Source organism: Callorhinus ursinus, unplaced genomic scaffold (assembly GCF_003265705.2).
Source record: "Callorhinus ursinus isolate GAN/ISIS: 27379988/994484 unplaced genomic scaffold, GSC_fseal_2.0 scaffold16, whole genome shotgun sequence".
NCBI lineage: Eukaryota > Metazoa > Chordata > Mammalia > Carnivora > Otariidae > Callorhinus > Callorhinus ursinus.
This window is the reverse complement of record NW_027397078.1, coordinates 33563032-33569175: the sequence shown is the minus strand read 5'-3', so window position 1 is coordinate 33569175 and position 6144 is coordinate 33563032.

Below are 6144 nucleotides of genomic sequence, written 5' to 3'. Positions count from 1 at the left end.
ACCAAGCAAAATCCACCGAAGTCTAAGTGGCATATCCTTTCTGCGGTAATAGTTTGGCAAACCGCGGCAAGAGCCCTAAAAAGGGTATACTTTTGTCTTAGAATTTTCACTTCAGGGAATTCATTCCGAGGAAAAACAGACGTTAAACCGGATGTTCATTGCAGAATTATTTTTAAAGTGAAAACGAAAAAACAAGTGCTTAGTAAGAGCAAGTGGCTAAGTCAATTAGTTCACGCTCTACCCGTGGCGTGAATATTACTACCTATTCCTATATTACAGAAAAATCAAACTGTATAGGAAATTAACAAATATGTACTGGCTGCCTACTATGTGTCAGGTATTACTCGGTATCTGCACTGTCCATTGCAGCCACTAGACGCATGAGGCTGTTGAGAGCTTGCAGAGTCTGAACTGAGGTGTACTGGAAGGGTAGATCACACAGTGGATTTTGAAGAATTAGTATGAGACAAAGAATGTAAAATACTTCATTTTGCTAGTGATAACATGTTAGGGAAGGACTGTTTAGGTTAAATAAGATGAGATTAAAATTAATTTCACCTTTCTCTTTTTACTTTCTTAATGTGACTCCTAGAACATTTGAAATGGCATAGGTCCCATGCATCATTATATATTTCTATTGGATATTGGTATTCTATTTACCAGATATACAGTGGTGAGCAAGACCGTTTTTGTCCTCATAAAAGTAACACTCTGTTGAGTATAGCATGGACAAGGAACAGCTAAATAATGTCATTGTATATCTTGGTTATATGAAGAACATAAAGCGAAGGTAAGGGCCAGAAAAGGTGTATATATTGAGGGCGGTTATTTTAGATGAGATTCTTCCTCCCCTGTTCAGAAAATGGATGTGGGAAGGATGAGATCTCTATGGATAGAATGGGAAGGGGATGGTAGGAATGTGGTGTCTTCTGGGCAGTCAGCTATGGATTGAGGCTGATAAATCATTTGGGCCTGGTGGAATCTCTGCCTTAGGGAAGAAACCCCATCAGGAGAGGAAGGAGAGATACCGGGGGAAAGAGCTCAGGGAGCCTCTGGCAAACACAGAACAAAGCAGGCTTGCAGTGGGTAAGTTTCAGGTAGAGCAGTTACTGGAGTAATAGCATATGTATGTTGTAGTCCCGTGGGTGTACGTATATATACATAACGAGTATACTATGGTATTAGATAGCATATTACTTTTGACTGCTCTCACAGAGACTCCGAAGGAGAGTGGCTCAAACTGTTGAAAATGTATTTCTATCTCTCTGGGTGTCAAGTGTCCAGAGTAGTAAGGTAGATGTATGGGGCCAGGGACTCAAATTTCACCTATCTCGGAGCTCCACACTCCCCAGTTTGTTGCCGTGGCCCACGTGGTCAAAGACATGGCCAAAGATGATGCACCACTGTACCTTCCTTCCAGCCAGTGGCAAGGGGGAGAGGGGAAGCTGGGGCATACCCCTTCCCTCTAAGGCAGGGTTTTCCGCCTGGGCAGTATTCATATTCGGGACGGATAATTCTGTGTTCTTTTGGGGGGGCTCTCTTGAGCATTGTAGGATTTCAGCAGCGTCCTTGGCCCTTACCGACTAGGTTACAGTAGCATCCCCCAGTGTGACAACGAAGAATGTCTCCAGAAGTTGCCAAATGTCCTCTGGAGGGCGAAGGCACCATTGGATGAGAATCCTAGTGCTTTAAGTGCACTACTACCTAGAAGGTACTCACCACACTTCTGCTCATATCCCACAAATGGCCAGAAATTCATCATTCAGCCATCCTAAGGGCGAAGGAGTCCTGGAATTGTCTGCTGTCCAGGTGCCCAGCTAAAAGGTCGCTAAAGGAGGCCGCAAGATGCTAGCAGATTCTTTGGCCCCCTTGTTGCCACAGGGAATGGAAACCACGCAGCCGATTGAGGAGGTGGCCCTGTTCATCTTCCAGAATGAGTTTTAGTCATTATTCATTTCGATTCATTTGCATTAAAATATTGGTGGTGGGAAACACTAAGTGCCTAAAAAGTGAGGATCCCATTTGAAAAGGATGGGCATTGCTACTCCAGAGGGCTGACCAGGGAGAGAAACTGGATTCAGAAACCGAAGCGGCAGAATGTTGGCTTTTTCTCTTGTGTTGTAGCGCCACCTGGTGGAAATTTATAAATCCTACCGTTCTTCACCCGCTTGCCTGGGACGGGCTTTCGCTCGGGTCAGGTGTAAACCTCAAATTATAAATAACCCTTACGTGGATTTTAGCAAACCCTTGAAGGTCCTCCTTTTTAAGATGAGGAACTTTTTAAAATAGGGTTCCTCACCCCTGGAACTATTGACGTTTGGGGCCAGCTAATTCTTCATTGTGGGCGCTGTCCTATGCACCGGAGGAGGTTGAGCAGCCTCCCTGGCCTCTACCCACTGGATGCCAGTCGCACCCCCCCATCCCTCCCCTCTCCGCTGGCGACAACCCCAAATTACCAAATCTCCCTTGGGGGCCAAATTGCTCCCTGCTGAGGGCCATTCCTTCAAACAGAGTATCTAAGAGTCCACGGACTATTAAGGCCATCTGCCACAGCGCTTCGTGTCTGTGTACCCTGGGAATGGGAGGGGCATGTCTGGGAGAAACGGGAAGACGCGACTGGGCGAAAACCAGGGTCCAGATGCAGCATGACATGTCCTCTTTGTAATACTCTGGAGAACTCTGTTCCTGCTTGTCCCAGGAATCTCATCTGGAGATGAGATTGACTGAGGGCTGCCCGAAGGTCCGGAAGGCGGATGTAAAATGTCTTTAAATCCCCCGGGGCAAGGGAATCTATAGAGGTCATTGCCTAAAGCACGAAGGCGCACAGCGTAGTCCCAGACTGTGGTGGTGTGTGTGTGTGTGTGTTGGGGGGGGGGTGGCAAAGTCCTGCCATGGTTCATCTCCTGGGAGCTTTTTGGATCTCCCCACGCCCGTTACCTCTCTGCTGCCCGAGTGTTCTCGAGGAGCTGGTTAGGAGCCAGTCCCCTTGCCTGGGTCAAGTGAGTGGTGCTAAAGCCCCTGCAAACGGTCCTGAGTTCTTACCCGGGAGCTTTATGAAGGAAGGTCAGTTTTGATGTGAAATGTTGGGGTCCAGGAGCGAATGGTCAAGAAGGAATTCTTGGCAAACAAAGGTGGTTTTATTAAAGCCTGGGGCCGGGACCCGTGGGCAGAAGGAGCTGCACCAGGGTTGTGAGGAGTGACCGATTATATACTCTTAAGTTGGGAGGGGGTTGGGGAGAGCGTAAGTCAGTCTCTAAGGAATTTGGGAGCAGGGTTTTTTTAAGGACCTTGAGGGGCTAGTTGCTATTAAGATAAGGTCATTTATGACTGCGTAGTAAAACGTTAGTCATGAGACCTTTCAGATGTATATCAGTGGACCACAGGTTTGGAGGATGATGGCTAACACATATCATGGGGGTGGCGGTGCAGGGTGGGGGTGGGGGGGTAGAGATAAAGGAAGTTTCCAGAGAGATTTTTACAGGATCCTGGAGGTTGGGCTAATGTCAAGCTAAGGTTGCCTTTCGCCTCTAGCCAAGTAGTCACATTGAGGCAGCTGAGTTCCTGGAGGAAGGTCACTCGGCCTGTCTTGAGTACTTGTCAATGGGCTGCAAGTTGTAAGGACATTTAATTTTTTCTACATTTTTTTTTTGCCCTGGTTCTCCACATCGAGCTTCCCAGGGGCATTGCCTAGTGGCAGCTTCTGGCCCCCCTGAGGGCCTCTCCTACACTCGCCACCTGATGTCACCTCCTTGTCAGCTTTGCCCCGCCATCCCGACCCTCCCTCTCCACGGAGACCTTTCTCCTGACAAAAATGAAAATGCCCAGGTGCAGGTCTCATCACTTGGGAAGGCAGCGCGTCTTGTTTCAGAGGAAGAGGTATCTTGGCTTCTGCCTACGCCAATCCATCCTCATGTTCTCTGGAGCCAGGCCCATGTCCTCAGGGGCCCCTCGCTCCTTCAGTTATGTCCCTCTTCTCATACCAGTGCCTGCTCCTTCCCCAGCCCCTTCCCCCTCAGCACCAACCTTGCTCAGGCTCGCCGATCCTTACAGTAGTTTTGGCGGACTTTTCACGTCGTGCTCCTTACTGTTCTTTCTCCTTCCCTTCGCGGCCCCACGTCTGTACAAAGTGCGCTACCCCAGTGTCCTCACCTTCGTTCCACTCGACCCGCTGCCGTTTCTCTTCCAGCACATCACCCTTGTGTCCCTGAGGCTCTCTGCCGACTTCTGCCTCTCCCGTCTGCCATTATTTGGCCTCTGCAGTATTTGATACTCTTAGCCAAGTCCTCTTTTTTTCTTTTTGCAATCACCACGTTCTCCCTCCCCAAACTGCAAAGTAATATGTGCTTAGTGCACAGAACAAAACACAAGGAAAAAAAAAAAAGAACAAAACGCAAGAAGAAAACCACGAGTCTTGGAAGACGCGTGTACTTAAGCACGAAGGACAACAACAAGAATCCTTCCCGACACCATGACTTTAAAAGAACCACTCCTTATAATTATTGTACATCCTCCCACTTTTGTTTTAGGCTAATAATTTTAAACACACACATACTACTCTTTTTTTTTTTTTTTTTTTATACATGCACATATAAAGCCAGATGGCTTCCTGTCGTAGATTCCTATCGGGCAACTCTTCCCCAGGAAGCTGGGTCTGTGACGGAGCTTAGGGTGGACGGTGCTTATGAAGAAATGAGCTTGGCACGAACACCCACGAAAGGAAAATGGAGTCAGTAGGATTGGGTAGAACAGGGTTTCTCAGCAGAGTATATTGGTATTCCGGACCAGGCGATATTTTGTTGTTGGGGCTGTCCTGTGCATTGTGGGATGTTTAGCAGCATCTCTGGTCTCTACCTTCTAGATGCCAGTACCGTGCTCATGTGTGTGTACACACACCTGTCCTCCCTCCTTCTCCCCCAGTTGTGATGACCAAAAGTGTCTCCAGACATTGCCACCCCTGGTGGGGGTGAAGGGGGGGCAAAATCACCCCCAGTTGAGAGCCACTGGGGTAGAGAGAAGAGTTGAACTAGGAAGCAGCCTAACAGCCATACTCACGGACCCCCAGGCATCTCAGGAGCTAGAACGGCCCTTCTCAGTTGTCACCAGTGGGGCAGAGATGGGTCGGCCATTATGCTCCCATCTGGAGCAGTCACTGGCCACGGCTCCTAGAAGGGGGCCTGGCATTGGGTAACTTGGCTTCCTGTGGCTGGAGCAACAAGTCCTTTGCTGAAGGGGGGAGCAGCGTCATCCCAGAGTTCATGACATGTGTTACTCTACAATTATCAGTTTACTTCTCGGCATCTTCCACTCAGTGACAAACCTCCTGAGAACTGGGGCCATGCCTTATTTGGTTCTGTGTCACCCAAACCTAGTATGGGAATAAATCCTGGTTAAATGAAATAAATGAAATGGGACAATAATTGTGGTTATGTGGATCTTTGCAAACTGATAAACTATGATGAAAGGATTCATTATGCATTTTCTTGAGATGTGGGGAACTCCAAAAAGATTAACTCATATTTACCTTATGATGTTTGATTAAGTGTACGTTTTTAGAGAAGTAACAAGAGTCAGTATCAGCTGACAATATTAACAGTTCTGAGCTAATCTTTAATAGTGTTTTGAATCTTCTGTAGATGAGATTCTTTAATAGTAATTTATAAAGAGGATTAGGGGATTGGTGTGGGATAGAGCCAACTAATTGTGAAATATTACTCAGAATTCGAGTGATGAAAATTTTTGCTTAGATAGGATTATAAAGCACTGTATTAGGTCTATGTAGAGCTCCGCAAAACAGTACCCTCTTCATCCAGCAGAGGGCACAGCTGTATAGAGTTAGCGATGGAGAAACACTTTAAAAGTACCGGGGAAGTGCGTTCATTTCACAGCCATTCACTTCAGTGGCATCTGCCATCCCATGTAAATGAGTGGCACTAAACGTCTAAAGTCCAACAATGCGTTGTTTGTAGACTGCATTCCCACCTCCACTCTTTCACATTTTTAAAAAATTATATCATCCACCAGTTCAGGATTAGGTCAATCTCTAAATAATACTGTTCATTTCAACTGGCTAAGAGCATTTGAGCCCAGCAACGTGTAAGTTGTTTTTTTTTTTTTTTTTTTTTAGCATAATTTCACTTATGGCAT